The sequence below is a fragment of the Meleagris gallopavo genome, chromosome 2, assembly GCF_905368555.1.
Source record: "Meleagris gallopavo chromosome 2, MGAL_WU_HG_1.1, whole genome shotgun sequence".
In the NCBI taxonomy this organism is placed as follows: Eukaryota; Metazoa; Chordata; class Aves; order Galliformes; family Phasianidae; genus Meleagris; species Meleagris gallopavo.
The window spans coordinates 1,186,161-1,208,357 of NC_139405.1; the positions used below are offsets into that span (position 1 = coordinate 1,186,161).

The 22,197-nt window shown below is 39.4% G+C and overlaps 1 protein-coding gene across 15 annotated transcripts in view; it reads right to left on the reverse strand.

The window, feature by feature from the left end:
- The window catches only part of LOC116216268 (uncharacterized), a 359,292-nt gene that overhangs the window by 104,034 nt on the left and 233,061 nt on the right, over window positions 1-22,197 (reverse strand). The window lies entirely within an intron of this gene.

The window sequence follows — 22,197 nt, forward strand, 5'->3', positions numbered from 1 at the left end:
ATACAGAAGTATTGGTTTAGAATCCTTTTCACCACACTGTTCAAGGAAATAAAGTGCTCTCATACCAAATAAAGGCAGAAGAGGTATACTTAATATGTCTTTGGATTTTAACAATCCCTTCTCTCTTTGTATTGCATAGAAATTTATAGACACAAGAAAGAGAAGTTGGGTTTTTATGTATGTACTCATTGTCATTTAATCACATTAATAGCAGCTGTACAATGAGACAAAGTTGAATGAACCTCCAAACAGGGTTTATTCCAGATAAACTTTCAGGAGTGAGGTCTTCAGGAATACCTTCTCCTGCCAGGATCAGAGATACCATATTATTTGAGGCTCCCCTCCCTTATTTAAACCAAGAGGTGCTGAAGCGTGTAAAAATGTGGTGAGAAAACTTCCAGCTAACACCAACTGCAAAAAGGATGTGCTCAGCAGAGGTTTTGTTGATGAAGATTTTCACTAGACCTGCATTGCCTCGTCTCTCCCAAGCAGCAATGGCAGAACAAGTCTTACAATCCATAAAGTGCACATGGGTTTTTGTTTGGATTTTTGGTTTTTATTTCTGTAATTCTGTACTTTATTTTCTCTTTTTATTTCCTCTTATACATTATCACTTCATTTATTTAAGAAAGATCATATATAAATACACTTATCATAAATAACCGTAGCTTCCATAGCATTTTTCTGACCTATCTAGAGCAGATATAAGAACCTGTGGAATTTGATGGTGGCCCAAATTCAAAATTAATTCTGGATCAGCTTTACATTTGAAAATTATTTATGTGATTGGAAACATCAGTGTTTTGAATCTAATCTCGAATTTTGGGTTCAAAATCCAATTCTAGTTTAAAATGCAAATAAACAGTGGCTCCTGCCAGTGAAAAAAAATCTAGCGGAAATCTCACAGAAGCTTCAGAGTACTAGAGTAAAACAGATTTAAAAAGAGAAAAAGAAAAGGAAAAAGAAAAGAGCAAAAAGAAAAGAAGAAAATAAGCAAGTAAAAAAAAGTACAAAGATCAGACAGCTGCTAAAGTCTTTGATGACAGAAATTTTGATTTGGATTTGAAATTTGGGAAGCTGTGGTAATATGAACCACAGCAGTTTTGGAAAAATACAATACTTAACTTTTATTGTCTGTTTTGTAGAGAGTTATTTTAATTTTCTTGAGGCTCTTGATTTGCGTATGCTGCCTGACTTGGAAAATACATCCACTTTATGGACACAACACATTCAAGAATCAACACGTATTTAAATCACGGCGAGGGCAGCTGTGCCAGAAAGCAGCCCTGCTTCTTATGTGGGTCCTACATAAGGATCCCACAGTAACTCCAGCTGGATTTGGAGCCCAGTCCCACAGGTTCACTGCTTGCGCTGGTGATCATTAGAACTAGGCTTCCCAAATGACATGCCTCCGCCATTCTTCACACAGGATGATATTTTGATGGCTTTTTTTTTTTTTTTTCTCACTAGAAAACAGAAGATACATATGTAGTTTTCACAATTAAAAAGATAATTACATTGTCAATTATATAGATTTGTGCATAGTTTACTTTTGATACAGCACACATATCGACGGGATGTTCAATGCAGGAAGTGATTGATATAGGTTTGAAGAATTACAAGAATTTTTTCCCATTGCCACCATATATTTTATATGAAATATTGAACCTGTTCAATAAGTGTAATAAACATAAACTGTGCCACTTACAATACTGTTCACTGGGTTAATATAGGGTAATATTTTTATAAAATGCCACTTAGAAATAAGTGGTTGAATATCCTTCAAACTCAATGTGTTTAGACTGAATCAATCCAAACCATGAAATCAAATTCAGTGACTACAATCAATATTCTTTCTGCTAATTTCATATGCACATACTCCCTCTGAAAGCTCTTCATAAGGAAGTGAGATGTTCAATCCCAGGGACTGGAAATACCACAGGCTATTTTCTTTCTTTCTTTTTGTTTTTCTTTAAAAACCAATTCTCCAGATTTCAGTAACAGATGATTCTCTCATCCAGCTTTTCTCAGTTTTCTCTTTAGGTGATTTGGCATCTGTACGGTTCGGTACTGACTAATTTCCAAGTCCTGGGAGACAATTTCTTAGCAGTTGCTATTCATCAAAACCCTAATGAATTCTGATGGAATTCTAGGGGATCTGTTTTCTGTCCTCTCTGCATAGGGACCAGACAACCAACCCTATGTATTTAAACCACATTAAGAGACTAAATGAATTTAATCAATATTGCTCACAAGAAACCTGAAGAGCCACATACTAAGCGCTGTGGATGCTATCCTCAGTGCTGTCATAAAGGTGATGATGCCACAAGCACAGCTGAGGGGGACTGAGCACACACACCAATGCACAAACCAAAGGGTGGACAGCTGGAAGTGCAAGTGGTCAGGAAAAGTCCTCAGCCCACACTGAGGAGTAAGTTGTAAGATGGAGGCAAACAGTATTTTTGGAGGTTCTAGGGCAAGCGCTGGCTCATGTGCCTTGTCACATTCATAATAGCTTCAATATCTTCAGGTACTATGGAAGCAAAGTGGGAAAAACTAGGCACTCTGCCAGCTACTTCTTGCTTCAGAAACAAAGATTGAGTTTCATTTAGATTCTCAATCTACTTCAGCTACTTCTCAGAGGATTTGCAGTAGCGAGTTGATCTCCACAATTTGGGAAAACTTACTGGGAGAGAGGGAATATAAAGGTAGTTCATAGAAGCCAGATGGGGAGGGCAAGAATCTGGCAAATATTCCTTTCCCACATTTCTTCTAAAACTCAAAATAAATCTGAATTTCTTTGACATTTGAAAAGAAGTCTGGCTATTTCTTCCCACATTATGTTTTCTTTTTGCTCGCTTTTGCACAGGGTCTTACAGGAAGCAGACACTAGTGCCAAAGTAATGCAAGGAAGCAAGCTGTGCTGATAATCTCAGAACAGCCTCCCTTTTCTCAGGAGATACCCAGCCCAATTTCATTGCACAAGCAGTACAGAGGGCAGGACTCACTGGTACACTCTGGCTATTCTGGCAACGTTAGGCAGCATAAAGCCTGCTCAACTGGCCAGCACAACAGGATTTACAGCTGCTTTGTATCACTAGAGTGAAGCAAAGCTGCCAGAGCATACCAATGAACCTGGCTCTGGTGGCTGTAGGAGCTCGGCATCGGTTTGCGAACTTATCAGCATTTGTGCAAATCAGACCTCCAAATTTCTGAGATTCAGTTATCACTGTAAAACAACATGTCTGTGGAACAGATTTGTCATGGGACACAGGATGCTATCCAGCCTCAGAAGCAATTGGAGTTTTGATCTAGTGGTAGTTTCATTACACCAAGGTATCTGGCCTTAAAAAAAGTTGTTTTTCAAAGCGCCAGCATATCTTGGACTCTGTAAATCTGACAAAATAAACATAAGTGGTAACTTCTGGAACTTAACAGACAAATTTTTCTCATGTGTAAGAGCAGTGCAAACTTCAGGGCAATTCACCACCAGTGAATCTTTAATGAGTGGGTAGTAAATGTGCCCGCCTTACTGACTGTCAGGGGATATCAAACTTGCTCACTTCCGACTCAGTAATTACCTACCAAAAATGCAGATCAAGCGGTCATCACCCAAATTAGTACCTGCCAAAGACTACTTTTAGAAAGGTTGTCAGCGAAGAAACAGGAAATGAGTTGCAAAACATTATTAAAACTTGAAAATAGCAACTTTAAGGTAGGAGCCACCACTCAAGCACAGGAAGGAGTGAGGGCAGGAAATGGAGCACTGTGGGGAACTGAGCACAGAGAGGGGCTGGTGGCAAGGGACTTGCCTTGCCAGCAGCAGGGGAATGATGCAAGCTGCCACGTCCTTGCCCTGCTGTGCCCCTCCTGTCGCACTAGGTACATGAATCTTCTCCCCAGTGCTGTGATGAGTGGGTCACCTCCAGGACACGAATAGAAGGGTTCCCAGCCTTCCCTGGGAACTGTCAGAATACCTCCATGTCTCAATTTCCCATTCACAAAGAGAACACAACTCTGTCTGACAAAGAGCTATGAGAGAATTAATTTCAATTGCTGGAAGAAACTAAAGCCCACAAAAGTTACAAGAAGTGCTGTCTGTTGACAAAATCAAACCCCAGCCATTAAAGCCAAGCAAGAAAAACAAAGCAAGGGATGACCATTGTTTTCCATGTTCCAGCAACATTCAAATATGAAATAGAGGTTATGAGGATAATAATAATCACTATACAATGCATGTTTCAGCACCAAAGATGTTGCAATTTGCTCCAGGCAGCACCACGGGCATGTCAACGGTCCCTTGAAAGGTGGTGACCAACTGGCTGAAAGCAAATTCAAATCATTGTGCTGGGAGCAGGGTTATTTGTTTTGCTCCTTGAACCTCAGTGCAGACCATCAGTCTTACTGAAGGAGACCTGTGGTATATAACTGCTTACCCTGGCTGGGCAGCAGTTTTGTTTTTACAGCCATGGTTTAAAAAAAGAAAAAGAAGTCTCTTTTCAGCAAGCTGCATAAATCAATCTCTCTCACCTCCCCCTTTTCTTTTTGGATATGGACTGGGCTGAGTCAAATCTGCCAGTACCTGCATCTCTATTTCCAGAGACTAATCAAGTCTACTGCTCTGCAGTGGAGTTGACCTGCTTGTAGCCTTAGCAGCCCAGCGAATGCTGTATTTAGACATCGGTGCTAGATGTCACTGGACATGTGGGGTCAGAGTCATGCATTTGTCCCTGCACTCTGTGGGAGGGCTTTCAGCAGAACTCTTGGAAATAGCAGTGCTTTGAAAATAAATCTGCGTGTTAAACAAAAACAGCCTAAGAGAGAAACAAAAGGGTAGAAATAAATTGTTGATTGCTAGCTTGCTTAAAGGCTCACCATGAAGTGCTTCAATAGTCAGTATTAGGACTGGTGTTATTTAATATATTCATTAGCATTCTGCAAAAGAGAGGGGAAGGAGACAAAATTTGCACAGGGCGCAAAAATATTTAGGTTACTTATGATTACAAAAGATTAGAAAAACTAGACAGATGCGCAGCATGAAGACAGATGAAATTCACTGTTCATAAATGCAAGGTAATGCACATTTGAATGAATAATTTTCAATACTCATGCACAACGCTTGGTTGTAAATTAACTAGCCACTCGGGAAAAAGAGAAGGAGGAGAAAACGTGCCATTTTGGACAGCTCAATGAAAAAGCAAAACAACTGGAAGCAGTGGTCAGAAAAAGTAAATACGCTGTTGGACTGTATAAAGAACGAGATGGAAATTAATGCTCAAATGCTACGTCACTGAATAACTGGATATTTTATCCTGTCTGAAATACTGTACTAAGCTACATTCAACTCATCTAAAAAAAACCATAAAGCTGAAATAGAAAGGGGCAACAAAAATGATTAGTGGCTGAAGGAAAGTCTGTGAAGACTGAGGCTGCTACTTTACTGAAGAGAAATAAAGGAGGACACATGAGAGAGCTAATGAAACTTACAGAGAAGATCAACAGCTTGTTCCTGGTTTCCTCTTGTCTTAATGCAACAACATGGAAAAACAACATATTTAAAAACCAACAAAGAAAATCCTATTTTATTCAGTTCATAATTAACCTATGGAACTGATTGCCTCACGATACCCTTCTGGCTAAGGACTTAATATGATATAAAATAGTTTAATTTAGATGCTTATGAAAATAATGAGAACATCCAAGCTAGGATTAAGATAAATATCTTAGAAAGGATGAAAACCCTAATTATTTGTGACAGAAATGAACCATGGGCTACTGGAGGCTACAGAGAAACATCCTCTTTGGGCAGTAAGGAACATCTCCATCTCCCCTTGAGCAATTTGGTCCTGAGCATTCCCAAAGGTAGGATTTGGGGCTGCTCAGACTGACCGTCCCGTCCCACCAGGCACAGCATGAAGGACAGTCCTTTGCCCATTCCAAAGCTGCCATCTTTGCTGCCTTCACCGAGGCCAACATTTCAAGTTTTGGTTTCGAGAACAGTGCTGTCTGCTGTGGTGGCAGGGGAGGAGAGGGACAACGAGAATTCTTGAGGAGACACTGTAAACTGAATGTCTGAGCAAATTGGTATCAATTGTTGACTGTCCTGCCGAGAGGTGGAAGCAGTGCATTCAACTGTGCCACCAAATCTGACCAACATTTCCAATTTGCTTACCATTCTTGTTCTGTTTAGTAGATGATAACATCATGTTAACAAAAATGCACATGTAAATCTCTACCGGGCAGAGTCCTGCCTCTTTTTAAAATGCACAAGCCCCAGCCTCTGTGAGCAAAAAAGGAGAAAAATGTTTAATAATGATAGAAAAGCCACTGCTGTCTAAATCCCCCTAAACGGGAACTGGATCTCTTGGGTTCATTTTAAAACCAATATGAAACTTTCTCTAAAGTTCATTCTGTTTAAAATATAGCCCGTACAAGTACATACACATTTTTTTCCCCTTTAAAGCAACCTGGTTAAGGAAATATCTACAGTACAGAACGAAATCTAATTCAACAATTAATATGTAAACAAGAATCTGACTGGTCCTTCTTTTGTGCTCATCGCCAAGATACAAGCTGGCACAACAGTTTTGTTTGATAGACAGCCCTGGCCTGTGCTTGTCAACTAGCCAATATAAAATAACATTATCGCTGTAAAATCTTGAATTAGGCCATAAAATAGTTCAATCGTGTGACACACACCATGAGAAGATTTTAGAGTTCTCACTTGTTTACACAATTAGCACTGCATATTTGTTAAATTAAGGTATCGCTCTCACCTTTATTGCCACATCCCTCCTCCTCCGCTTCAGTGTCTGCTTCTTGCATAGCCTCACACGTGTTAACTTTTCAAAGGCAACAGAGAAAGGAGTCCGCGACTCTGTGAGGATTCTCCTACTTCTGTACAATTCTAATAAAAGGTATCAGAATTTCCACCCTTTCTCATAACCCTTCAAAAAAAAGTATCTGCTGAGGTACAGCTCAAGTAAGGAAAAGAAAGCACAAGAGGGAAATGGCCTCAAAGACCTGACTTCAGGTGTATTTAATCCTTCCACTACTGGTTTAAAAGTATTAAGTAGCCATAGGCTGTCCCTGGGTAGAAAGATGGTTCAGTGACATCCCTTTTGTAAATATGTAACTGCTCAGCCTCCTCCTAAACTCCGCATTGAAGTCTGCTGCTTTTTCAGATTAATTCAGTTTGAATACTGCTGACTGACTGTCACCACAGTCATATGTCACTGGTAGCAGCTCAGAAAGCCTAACCCCTTCTCTAATGTCATCGCACACAATTCATTTTTAAATGCGGTGTAATAGTTTAGGAATACCAGTAAAACAGTGGGGGGAAAGGCATTTTCAAGTGGAAGGGTGTGTGATGCAGTTCATTACATGGTATTAGATGAGCCAGACATGTTTCCTTGAGAGAATCACATACAACACAGGTAAGATTGCAGAAATATTGCTATAATAATGACCCAGGTTGTTAATAAGACCACGGACGTTTAAAAACCAGGTGGTAACCTGCTGCCAATAACACTACTTAACTAATCCACCTCCCTCAAAGAGGGATGTGCTGCTGGGGACAACAGCACCAGTAGCTCCCCAGCATCAACCCAAAGACATTCTAAAATTCAGACTAACCTTTCCCAAACCTTCAGCTTTCTGTCTTTCTGATTTGATTCCAAGAACAATAATATAGATACACCTCTGCTTACAGCTCCATAAATAGTGCCTTGTGTTTTCTGAAACAATGCAATGCAACTCTGGGCTGTCTCTGTGATCATTTATTTATAGTTATATCATCCTTAAGTTGCCATTTATTTACATTTCTCAAAACAGCTACCCCATGAAACAAATGGCCTGTTTTGTTAAGTCATGGTCAAGGATGTTTCCTTCAACTTATCACATCCAGAAATGCCACAGACAGATATGCTTTCAGGCTATTTGCTAGGATAAGTAACATAAGCTCCTTATCAGAAAATATTACATTTCCCTGAAAGGTGAATTGTTCTGTCAGTTTTTCAGGCCATGCAAAATTCCTTCTTTGCTCTGACAGGTCACTGAACAGAAGCTGATGGCACTCAGTGGTCGCCCAGAACATAAGCCAAAGCCCTCAGCCACACAGGGCTGAGGGCAGTGATGCGGACGCAGCAAGCCTCTGTCACATCTAACCCCAGGATTACATTCCAGGTTGAGGACTTTTGGCATTTGCTTGGAGATGGTTTGGTATTTTTACCCCTCTTCCCTTCTCTGGGCACACCCACAAGCTCTGTTGTTGCAGTGCATCAGCCACCCCAGCTCACATCCCACAAGCGGCAGCCAGAACTGGCTGTTCTCACCTCGCACAATCTTAGAATCACAGAATCATTAAAATATTAAGGTTGGAAAAGATCTCTAAGATCATCTAGTCCAACTTTCCAACCCCACCCCCATCAAGCTACTAACCACAGCCCTCAGAATCACATCTCCATGGTTCTTAACACCTCCAGGAATGGGCCTCTACAACTTCCCTGGGCATCTCTTGCCAATGCTTGAACCTCATCTGCTCAAGCTAACCACAAAGACAGAATAGAAACTATGCCTTATTATTCCTTGTTTTCAGATCACTTTCTGTTTTTTCACCCTACTAGAACCACAGTTTTATGAACTGCAGTCTGACAATTGAAACTTTAGTAGAATAACCAAAAGTTCAGATATTGCAATTTTTCTCAATCAAAGAATCCACTTCCTAGGTGGAGTTCTAGAGGTTGTTTGTGTCCCGAAGAGCTGAGCAGCAGTCTCCCTGAGATGCACCATCCATGCTTTTTATCACACACCTTTATATCAAGCTTTAGAACATTCAGGAAAAATTCTCCTTAATGAAGATTGAAAAATTTTTTGGCATTCCAGACATGGCATCAGCAGAAATTGATCTGCTGAGTCCTGGTGCACTGACACACAGGGCTATGTGGCAGCACAGGCAGAACTGGTGTAAGCAGGTTTCCCTTGTGTGCTTGCAGAGATTTGTTAGGCACAAGGTTTAAGATACAGACTGTACTCCTACAGGCTTTAGGAATTAAGAGACAAGGAGAAATCCAAAGGAGCAACTGATGAGATCCACTTTTTTTTTCTTTTTTTTTCTTTTTTTTTTTTTCCAGAGAAACTACCGATTTTAATCTTTTCTATTGCATTTTTTGTCTGTCTGTTCAAGTTCAAAACTCATTTCTCCTATTTTCAGGAGAGTATTTTCACCGTGTGATGATGAGGGGCAGTAGAAGATCAAGTTTGAAATAAAAGCTTTACTAGCTGCCATCCTTTGGCTCATTTACAACTCTAAGTGCCCTGCCCTTTCCGCCAGTTGTTACCCAGACGTGGTCTGGATTTACTGCTGCAGAGAGGCAGCCAGGCTAGACATGGTTACACTCCATTCTCCCTGTGATAACACCAGCTGATCTTAGGTATTTGTTGCAATTTATAAAGGCTGAAATGGCCTTACGCTCTGGTCTGCTACCTCTCCCTCACCCCAAGGAAGTGTCCATTAAAGTACCCATCATTTTCCTGCCAGCCTCTTTTGCAACTCCCCGTGACAAGAGCTGGCCATTGCCAAGAAGTTAGATCTTAAAATCACATTGAAATGGCTCCTTATTTTCATATCTGGGGCACAGGGGTATCAGTGTGCTCCTGGCTAGGTCACAGACAACAGAACAGAGGCAATTGTGCCATTCTGTTAAAACTTTCCTTTTTTATCGCCCATTCCCACTTTAGGAGGGCAACAAACACCCTCTGTTCAGCATATAAATGTCCACTGCGAGATGGGAATTAAAGGGGCTAGTGTTTATAGCAGTGCTGCTATGTGATGCCAAAAATAAGTCTGATGTTTCTATTCAGGAATAGGAAATAACACTCTGAACAGGCAAGTCACTCCCCAGTGGACTTTCTTTGAATTTTCTCCAAAGGCTATTTCCTTTTCCTAAATGTGGGAAACACTTCCTGGCTGGAAATAAGCACAACCCATGCGCTGAGAAAAAAAATTAATAAAACAAACAAAAAGAAAATAAACAAAAAGACCTTTGTTCTGGAAAGAAATGGCACCAACCACGCTCAGGAAACAAAACGAAACCCAGCGGATGAGAGAATAGGCAAATCTCAAATAGATTTCATTTAAGATGATTAAAAGTGCTTCCTTCACCATATATTTGGCAACAAGCGAAGTTGTGAGTCAGAGATTTATCCCCTTCCTTTTAGCATTGTTTCTTGTAGCTCATGAATAAGTAAATCATTACGAACGCTTCAGGTTTGGGTTTATCAGATACATTACCTGTCTCTTGTTTCAGTTGCGCCTGCAGTTCAGATCGGTGCCGAGGTTTTCTATGCCTTCAGCCCCAGTGAGCGGCGGGAGACATGTCAGACCCCCACTGCAGGCTGTGCCCAACACACATGGGTTGCAGGTCCCCCACCTCTACGGGAGACACTCTGCATCCAGCTCCACTCCGGATCCAGCTCCCTGCTCCAGGGCCCAGCTGGGATTGGCACATGCAGGTACAGTGCAGCAGCAGTCATCAGGGAGAAATCTATGAAACCTGGACATTTCCAAACCCGCTCAGAAAAGTTACCATACATGGATGTATATCACAGAAGGAAAAAAAAAAAAAAAAAAAAAAACACCACCTTTTTACAACATCTATAAAACTCTGATTGTAATAAATGTCTGCTTAATTAATACATCAGGACATAGAGCCATTTATTCTCCCCTCACTTGCAATCATTCTCCCTGTTCAGATTTAATAATGCAAAAAGGTTGCTCAGATGCCAAATGGTAAAAATAATAAAAATACATTCATCACCGATACGAACAGAAGAAATGCCTGGTGGTATGGCTAGCATGGAGAAGGCAGCCAAATTTCTTAACTGAAATCCAAAGAGCGTTTCACCCCAAAATCTTCAACACATACAATGAAATATACGATACGATAAATAAAGCAGTCTGAGAAATGCATGCAGAACAGGGAAACAGGTGCCCAGAATAACCATTATTACAATATGCACGCTGAAAGGGAGGGAGAAAGGGGCAGAGAGAAAGAGAGAGAGAGAGAGGAAAAAGAGCTTTCAAGACAGTTAAATTCATGAGGGCTACAGAGCCTCAAATTGAAATTATCTCACTCCACACTGATAAATAAAGTAGCTCTGGTACCTAAATCATGACACTAACTATACGTTTCGATTTTTTTAAGTAGTGATTAGGTGGATACTCAGGGGAACCTACTAGCCTTCACAGAGATAACAGACTCAACTTAATATCAACTTAAAAAGAGACTTGAATTCTAACCAATCTCATGTAATGAATTGAAATTCTATAGCTTTCAGAGGAAAAAAAAAAAAAAAAGATAAAAAAGCGATGTGGCTCCATTCTCTAACTTGCTGTCAGGAAATATAATTTGTGCTCTCAGTGATTCACCTAGCTCATATGCAGCATGCAAATTTATTTCCCTAATAATCAGACCTGGAGATTGCCCAAGAGGATTAATAGCATCATTCCTTATGACCGCCAGGATATTATGCACCTCTGACATGGAAAAATTGTGTTAGTTCTACAGAGAAAACGCAAGGATATTTGTCCTGCTAGACAATATAATAGGCTGGTGCATCATCAGATTACAATGTCATTTCAAAAACCTTGAATACAAATAATGTACAGTGGGGGAAATGTTGGTACAACCTCCCTTAATTCAGTAGCCTTGAATTCACATATATTTTTTGCCTGTTTTTTTTTTTTTTCCTTTCCCCATTATAGTCTGTAGAAGACTGCAAGAAAAAGGCAGAGGTATTTTATATTAAAACCATATCTTTTTGTTTGCTCTTATGTTATTCTTTAAGAATAGCTTATATGGACACTGCAAGGAAAAAAAAACACACCATAAAATCCACTGCTTCCCATTTTTCAAAGAGCTGAATACACCCATAGCTACAGTGTACTGTATTCTAGATGTGAATACAGAGCAATTTATTTGCACAATTGCTTAATTTTGATTCTCAAGTCAAAGCAATGTATTCTGCAGGCTCTGGTATTCACATAGGAAGAATTTTAATTTTAAAAATCTTTTTAGATGAGTCGGTCAGGAATTTTCTAAAAAAAGAAGTGTTTCCTGGTGTACTTTAGACCAAAGAACACCGCCTCAGAGACAAGACAAAATTTCATTATTATGCGCATGGGAGCAATAAGATTAGCTCCTATTGCTGCCCCTAAGGTGGAGCAGCAGGAGGAACCAATGGGACGATGCTAATGTGTATGTTAATAGTATTCTCCTAGAAGAAGTTGGGATAATTAAACATGTACCATCTCTTTAAGACAGAACTGCACACATTTTCTTCGGATGGGTGTTTACAAGATTTCCAATTTCAGGTCACAGCCATTTCTGAGATTGCTTAAGAAAGAGATGGGAATAACTTATCTTATTCATGTATTCAAAGAACCTTACAAAATGTGCAAAACATTACAGTTTTAAGGGGCAAAACATGCATCTTCCCTTGACAGACCTGCTTTATTATGTGTAGTGTTGTACAATGACCTAATATATTGAACATTTTTAGCTAATATACCTTGTAGGAACCAGCCTTTAATGCGATGGATTTTATAGTATCTCATTAGGGTGTGTTTATATAGCCTGATACTAAACACTTTTTCAGATTCATGTTCCTTATTAAAATTGTGAGCTGTATTGATTTTCAGTCAAACAGCAACAGTGTCATTTTAATATTAAGAAAGGCTGTTCTGAAGTTATTTTCACAGATCACAACTAGTGTGACACAAACAGTGCACATCGCTCTCATCTTTCTTTACAGCCTCAATTACAAGAATCAGGATGTGTTACCCCACCTGATTTCCCATTGGTTGAGCAATTCTCTTCTAACACTTAGAATATCAAAACGCATTTTTATTCATTGGTTTGGGAGAGGGAGAGCTGTTTTTAAATATACTTTGGTGACAAGCCCCCAGACAGTATTTATATTTTTTCTTATAAAGAACAGTGTGTTTTTAAAAACAAAATACCTTAATGCATCTGCTTTTCAAGTTTCCATAACAAACTGAGTAGCTATAGCAATGCTTACTCTAATACAGCAAACACAAAAACTTAGCATTCCGAGCAGTGTAAAAAAATAATGACTTTCACATCCTAATGTCTCCATTTTGTAAACTAGTCTTCAAAGGTAAATCTAATGTCAGCAGTAAAGAGAGTGGCTCCAATATTTCTCTGAGGAGTCATGGGGAAATAATGATCTTTGAGGCATTGTAAATAGTTTAAATTATTGGAAGGTTCCTTGTAAGAAATGAAATATGAGAATTAAGAAAAATAAACTCGTTTTCTATATTGTGAAGTTAGGACATTTGGAGGTAGCCCAAATTTTAAATGCAAATATTTAGAGAGAAAAATTATCACTTCAGAGACTGGCAATTCATACACTTATTCCTCACCCTTCTTGATTTAATGAACAGTCTGTTAATACGGTGTGGTTTGAAAAACGAAAAACAGACGTAGAAGAGTAGGTGTTCATTACATTTCTGCATTTCTAAAATCAATCTTTAAGTCTTCAGCAGGGAAAAGGCTTGAATTTAAATTGCAGCATATAGAAACTACTAGATTTAATGCGCGCAATTGCGGGCTTTAAATCTAACTGCACCTGTTACCTTCTACAGGACCACAGCCACAGCTCAGGAGTCTCAAGGAACCCGCTGCATTTGGCCCAAGAAACTTTAGGTACGGACCGGTTTCTCAGAAGGCAAATTTTCTTTATTTTGCCCCTGGCATGCTATTCATTATTAAACATTAAAGTTGTGTCAATTACTTCTTTTTAGTTGATTATTATCCTGGTTATTCTACCAGCTAATCAACCCTTTTCTAAAGCATGTCTAGCAATGGCTTTGAATTGACGTACAGAATATAATTATTTGTGCAAATTTCTTTTGTTTCTTGTTAGCCACAGAAATTGGTTAATTACTTTAATCCAAACAACCCCTCAAAAAGAAAATATCTTGCTTTACCAATTTATTTTTAATCAATATTAGGCTGAGCTTTGAAAGCTGACTATTCAGCCAATGTAAGACGCCGCGCTGAGAGAAGGAAGCATTTTATATGCGTGCTTTAAAGCCAGTTGAAAACACCTTCATCTGAAAGACTTTGTTAGCTTTATCAGATCCAAGGCTCTTCTGTTCGAGGTGTAATTATTTTACCATTATTACATGCAAGGCTTTTAACAGAACCATCATTCCTTCTATTTAAACTATACGTTTTATAATTTATTACATCTCTTTGGTCATCAACTCACTATACAAACAGTTGGTCACCAGTGACCAATTACATTAAGGTTAAGCAACATAACTTTAAATTAGAAATAAGCTAGTGTATCTTCATCAAGGGCCTGCTGTGTTTCCAGCTCTGTTTATGAGATGATACTAAATGTGGATATGGAGCACGCTCACTGGGACCAATTCCTATCGGTCTGAAAATGGGAAAGTCTTGAGCCTGCTCAGGTCCAGAGCTAATTAATGGGATAACATCTGCTTTACACACTCTGCTATAGTAATTTCTTGCAACTTCACTGTGAAGATGCATGGGAAACTATCAGAGAAATAAATATCTGTGCTGAACCATATTAAGGCCGACAGTGGGAATTTCAATTCTCCTATTAGCCTGGCAATAGGCAGTGTGGAGAGGAAGAGGACATAGGGCATGTTTCTGTGGATTACACGATTGCTAAATATACAGCACAAGACATATATTTTGTTCTGCTTGCACATACATGGTTATATATGCACTTGCTATTCAATTGCCCATGGGCTTGTTTTGCGTGTTGTTTTTTTTAAAGAGAATGCAACAAGCAGCTGAAGATGACCACACTCCTCATGCAGTCATTGTTTTTATAAAGGAAGACAGTGAAGTGGTTTTATCACATTACTTAAAAACAGAGGCAGAACTGCTAAAGAAAAAATACTGTACAACAGGCTTCAAAAATGATTAGTCAACTCATACTGTTTTATCACCTTGCATACCACGCGCACTAGTAGGGGGGGCCATGCTCTTATTCCAATTTGAGATTTAAATAAATAAAACAAGAAAGGCAAACTGCCCACCCAAAAAGATTAAAAAAAAAAATCTGAAAAAAAAAAAAAAACCCACAGATTTCTAAATTGCATCACTTTGTCTGAAAGTTAATAGGCAATTTTAATCACAGTGAGTTGTATTTTGCTGCATTTTGCTCCCGAATTTTTCCTGGTAAAATCCTGCAGGGCACAGGATCAGACTGCTGAGGAGACATGTCCTGTTTGCACACACGTATGCTTTTGTGTGTGCCTGTCTCTGCTTACACAGATGGGAAACAATTTAGTATTTTTAATGTCTGTATTGTGAACATACTTACGTCTGTGAAGTATATATGCACAAAAACACATACAAATGTGTGACAGAAGCACGGAGAAAAACATTAAAGATTAAAAAAACACAGAAACGGGTATGTACTGTTAAATGCCTGATTTTAGGCAAAAAATAGAATAAATCGTATTGTTCTCTTCATAATATTATTATTGCCAAAGTTATGACTTACAGGATTAATTCATTCAAGCCAATGCATACAAATGCATTGCTTATAAAAAAGAAAAAAAAAAAAAAAGAAGAGATATCCTTACAATAATGAAATTTGCATTAATAGTCATTCACCTTTACCTAGGAGGTTATGAGTTCATATGTCAACCCTAAGGAATATTTTCCATAATTTGTATGCCATTGTGTACATTCGATTTATTTGTTTGCTACAAGGTATTGAAATATTCAGGCTATTGGGAATTAAATGCTTATTTGACTAACAATGCTTATCTGTGAATTAATGGTATAAAACATGGAGTTTTCTAAAAGGCTGTCACTCAGTTTTATTTATGGAGATACTACTGAGACAAGATTCAAGGTCTTTTCAAAGAATGCTAACATCTCAAGCTTAGGGGAGGAAAAATATTATTGACTTAACATATTTAGCAATCCCATGTAATTGTATGAACTACTGAAATGACATAGTGCTGGCTTTCATCGGATGCAAACAGCAAGTGCACAATGAAGCACGACAGTACACTGCACAAGCAGAAGCCAGAATGGCTTTGTTTTCAACTTTTGTGAGCATGTGTGTCTATAGGGAGGGAGTTTGGAGAGAAAAGGAACAGGATTTCAAGTCCTAGATAATGCAGAATTCTTATGCAAACCATTAAATTTGAGACCAGAAAGAAGGTCTGAGTTTTAATTTGCCTAAGCATACAATGATGGCCAGCTTCACCACCGTTGTGGTATTCTGATTTACTGGTAGGGTTAATAAGGAAGCACACAGCTACCGTTCTTATTCTTTCTCCTGAAAATATGCCATAAGGCAATACGGTTATAACAGGGGTGAATCCTCAGCTCTGCTAGTCTATCAGCCCTGTCAATGTTATTTGAACCCTTATTTTCCTTAAGGGGCTCATTCAGCTGTCCTAATATGTATACAGTGATAATATAGTCATACGCATAATAAAAAAGAGCTTCAAAATTATAGTCTGCTTAGTAATAATGCAGTGCTGTGCTGGAGTGATTGGCAACTGTTGATCCAATTATATAACTGGTTGCTTCTTAAAATTCAGGGATATGAGATTGATATATAATGTGCTGTAAAGTGTAAAAGAACTGGACAGGAAATAAGGCGGGTTGAATTTTTTAGCGCTTTGATCAAATTAGAACCAGGTTGATGAAAGGAAATGCCTTGGGTTCTCTGCTTGAAGTTTTGTGTCGTACAAAAGGCTCTTGAAATGATCAATTTTGCACATGTCACTCACTCAGCAAGCGCAGAGCAAGCGAGCCTGTGCCAGGAGGAGGCTCTGCAAGTGGCCGCTCAGTGCCATCCTGCACAGGGCACGAGGAGCTCAGAGCTCCCACTGACCGAAGTGAGACTCTGAAGGGGTGGGCACAGCTGAGGGGACACCTGGGGTCTGCAGCTCTGCTGGCCAGGTTCCTGCACAGCCCATCACAGATCGTCAAAGACAGAAAAGGAGCACCCGGTGAATACCCCGGAAATAAATGCTGTATTATCTTTGTTGCTTCTCTTTTAAGCATTTCTCTATCTAACTCTCTAACTAGCTTTCATCCATTGTAACCCTCTGCCTGTCCCCTGCTTTTAAAACAGCTACTATTATTTATGAAGTGCTGTAGATGTGCAGTGAGCAGCACAGGGACTTTTTGCTCTTATTTTTCCTTGAGGACAACTTAAAAGGAGAGAAAAAAGCACGCATGAAAAGGCACCTTGCAGGTAAGGCTGTGGTTCCTCTGCCGCTCGGGCTGTCTCTGAAGAATGACTCCATAGTGGCGAGGCCTGGATGAGATGCAACCTCAGTGTGACTTTTCTGGGATCAATCTCACTCTGTACTATACACCAGTCCACACAGCACTTTACATCCCCCTTTTCAGTTTTAATGCAATAATATTTCAGTGCTCCTCAAATGTACCCCGGAAATCTGCCTCCTCTCTATGACTCCAGATCCCCAAATCAGGAAACATGAAATTTGAAGTGAGGCACCTACTGGCTCTGCTAGTCATCAGTATCTCTGATAAGAAATACAGAGATTTATAAAAATACACTATGGGGCACTAGGTGCTGGCTGAGGAACAGTTCCAATCCCCAGGATGGGTACCATATTTCCCATCTACCTACGGCAGCAGAATACCAGCAAGACCTGCTAAGGGAGCTTGGATGATGAACAACCTGATGGACTTCCGTTATGCTCAGGTGGGACTTGCACAGAAATCCTTTTGATTTGGTGTATTTCCCACTGCTGGCAAGTCTTCAGGAAATGGGGTATCAAAAAATAAAACTCCAGGATGGGGAGCACTGATGGATCAGCACAGTGACCTTCAGCCAGGTGTTCCCAGCTTATGAATTACATCCTGGATGTTTGCATGGGTTGCAGACTAGCTAATAGCTGCTCGTTTTGACACCAGAGCAGCTTCTTTGAAACCGACTGATGTTCTCCAGCAACAAAATTCCACGCAGTACCAAAAACGAGAGGACGCCACAGTGCAATTTCACTGAAAAAGATGCATATGGTGTTATTTGAACAATATTTCTCCAAGTTCCAAGGCTGGAGTTAGAAAAATAACGATATAGCTCAGCTCTAAAGGCAGCCATTCACAAGTGCACACGCTAATAAGGTATAATTTGACAATATGGTAGAGGTCTGTCTTTCCAGCTCCATTATCTGCGAAAGATACAGCTCTTGTGCCAACTTGGTTGCACAGCAGTAGCATTTTGGTCCGCAGCCAAAACAACAAGGAACTGCCAATGAAGCTGAAGATCAGGCGCCAGGCCAGCAAGGATCAGAGGATGAGATGGGATGGCCTGGCCCTGGGCAGAAGGGGCCCTTCCACCACCCCTACGGCTGGGACACAGCATCGTGACAGCGCCTTGCAACACGGAAACACAGGGAACAGCAGAGAACGGATGCACTTTAAATAACATTTGCTTTCTTCTTTTTATCTCCTTTTTTTTTTTTTTTTCTTAGATCACACTTAATAAGATTCCTCGACATCAATGCTGTGGATGAAATTGAAAGCTGTATTCTCCTAAACGTGTTCCCAGCGTTCCATTTTTTACAGAGCTGCCAGGGGCTATTCTGCATTCCCACAACTGCTACAAATGTAACATATTGTTTTGCAATAAAAATTAGCTATAAAAGTGTGAAAAATGCCAGAGATCCAAATGTGAGAAACAAAAGAAAGGGGTATGGGTTTCGCACCCTTTTAGTGGACATTTTATTTATTTTTCAAATGGAGTAGACATATTTATAGCTACTGTATTTCAATTATCTCTAATTTCACACGTTTTATGCAAATTCTAGACATTTTAATTGCAAATGAGAAGGGAACTTATTTTTAAAGTGGAGCAACACAACATTTCAGATCTCAGTTTTAATTCCAAATTTATCTACATCGCTGTTAAAAACTTTTAAAACCTCATTTACGCTGTGACTTAAAAATTAGGTGCAATTTAAAACAAAAACAAAAACAAAAGTCTGCCATACAAATTAGTTATAATTCAAAAACATCTTCCACATCTTCTCTCTTAAAACAAAATTCGTCAGTAGGGAAGGACAGGAACTTGAAATGATATTGTTCAGTGGCCCACTGTTTAGATGGGAGTGAGCAATTTACCAGTATTGCCCACCACTGATAAAAACTAATAATTACCCATCCCATTTTCTTTTTGTGCCTCTGGAACTTCAACAGTCTGGGACACAGGTACTCCTTTACTATACAAGCACTCATGTTGATGTACACACGCACTCACAGGTTTAAAATCACACTGTGCCTATGGAGTTCTCTAAGCTGAAAACCCTGTCTACAACTTTTCACTACCCAGAGAAAAGGTCTATAAAAGTTCCAACTATTTACTGAAATAAATAAAACAATTTTATTATAAACAGAAATTTACTGTCTGAAATATGGAGGTTTTTTTTTCTTTCTTTCCTTTTCCCCCCTGCTTTCTTTCTATTTGGTAATTTATTTAAATGCATTCAGAAATGCATTCAAAAAATGAGACATAGCACTTTGGTTAAGACATCTATATTTCAAATCAACATCCCTAGGACTTTCCTCAGCTCTGTTAATACTCTTTTTATTTGATTAGGGTAATCTGTTGTTGTGCTGTCTTAATCTTTATCCACTACCTTTTAACCAATCAATATTTTAGGGTTATAGATTCAGAAGGTAGACGATAATTCTGTAGATAAACTCTCTAGGCACTGCTGACATAGTCTGGTTGCATATTTAATATCTTTTCAGAGGATTCACAACTCCAGCAACATCAGAATCTGCGCAGAAGAAAACGTCAGGCCTTAAATTTTCAAAGCTGTGTGCAGGGATTTGGCCACCTGACTCCTATTAATGTCAGTGAAAATTTAGGGGTATGAAAAGCAATGTCTTTTCCCTCAGATCATTTCTTGTCTGAAAGGAACCAGAGAACAAGAGATAGGAAATGAAAAGCAACTTTGTATTGTAGGCTGAGACCAGCAAGGCCTGCTGTTGGGGGTAGGAAGCGTGCTGAAGCAGGACATTTGCTCACTAAAACCAGCATCTCCACACCTTTCAAAATAGAAAGGTAGGAGAACAACTTCAGAAAGAAAAAAATGGATTTTGTGTTTTTAAAATGTCATTAAAATATATATTTTTTAATTTTTCTCAGATAAAATTATCTGTTGCTAAAGATATTAATTTTGCTGAAGATAAAATTAGTTGTCAGACCCTGTTTATGGCCTAATTACCTTTTGTAAGGAAATAAAAATATAAGGGTGGGAGAAATAAAAGGAATAACAATAACTGCACTTTCATTTCAAAATGTTTGTCCACTTTCATTCCAGCTTTGGAACTTGTAAATCATTTTTCTCTCAGTTGGAAGTGGGTGCTAAGCATGCCACTGGAAGGCTGTGAGACTTGCAATCCAATGGACAGACCCCAGTGTTCCAGTGCTGCAAATTTACAACTAGCACACTTTGTTCTTGTTTTGGTAATCTGTAGGCATGCTGATGGATCTTCAGCTAAGGAGCAAATGCCAGAACTGCTGAGTATATTTCTTAATTGCTTTGCCTATTACATTACTATGAAAGGCAGTATCCCCACAGAGATGAGCAAGGCTTGGAGCACACAGAGACATGAGTACACTGGTTCACTTCAAACTTTAAAGCTACTCTGACCAGGAAAAAGGGGGGAAAAAATGGCTATAAATCAGTGCCAGTAAGACAAATGGGAGAACTGAACTCCTTCTAGCTGACATCTTGTCTAGCAAATGGGTCTCTCAAGATCCCATGAGTGGCATACAGGAAGAGAAGACACTGGAGAAGTCTCTCTTGATTCATACAGTATTCCTGGTAAGAATGCCATTCCAACTACAGCTCTACCTGGCAAATCTTAGGAGTAGAACATGTATGGAAGATGGGAGAATCTGGCCTCAGACAGAAGTTGTCTTTTTGAAACATTCTTTGGAGTGTTGCCACGAGAGCTGCCCAGCTACATTTTTGAATGTATTTGATGGAGAAGAAATTTGTATCTGTGTTCATTTCACAAGATGTAAACGTCTCTTTTGTGGTAGGAAAAAATCCTGCTTGCTGGAAGTGATTCTAATCTAATCTGACATGCGGTATTTGTAAACCTACTTTGGTGTCCCAACCTATTTACAGTGTTTACATTAAACTCCCCGAAATCTCCACATTCCTTGAAAAGTTAATCCAGTACAAATATTGACTGGCTGTCAATTGAGCATTATTGACTTGCTCCAGGACTGTGCTTTATTGCCTTAACTGATGAAACTTGTTTTCTTCGCCTTACTTAATTTCCTTTTTGGCCTGTTTTGGACCAAATACCACGTGCTAGTCTGCACCTCTCCACTCGGTGTGATTGGGCTGCCTCTTCAGGGTAGTTATAGTGGGAGGGCAGCTGAAACACTCTGCTGAGTTCCACAGGAGCTTGGAGTAGGAAGCCAACAACCCAGTTGCTCTCCATTTTGCAGAGAGGACCTGAGCCAACACCAGTCCCTTCCCCTGCAAATATATGATCCACATCAGCTCCAGTACAGCAACCAAATGTGGTTGTACAGTGCAGATGGGCCGAAAAGATGTCTGAACAGTTCAGTAGTGACTGTGAAAGGTAAATATGAAAAGCAAACAGACAACTGGGAGGTTTAAACTCCCAGTATGGCAGCCTACGCCTTCACTGGGAGCTGGTTGTTGTTGTTTGTTTTGTTTAGGAACTCTGTGCCTTTGTGTCTTTTAATCAGGACTAGTATAAATCAGGTTGACCAGAAACCGATGTTCGTGACGTAAACTGATCTTATTTTGAACAACAGAGAAAACATTATTTATCATTTTATTTCTTAAAATCTATAGGTTCTAGAAACAACTAAGCAGAAACCAAAAATAGCAACTTTCACATCACTCCCTGATACTGCAGCAAATCCCATCAAACGTTTTAAGTTTTGACCCCAGGTCAAGTGAAACCGACAATAAATCTTAGGTTGAATTCGATATTGTTAAGCTGCAAAACCCAAAATCTATTATGAAAGATTTATCAAAACTTACAAGAAAGGAACCCAAAATGTTTCCATTAGGGCACTGAAGGACAAAAGAGTGGAATGGCAGAGAGGCAAATATTTGTAGAACTCAAATGTCCA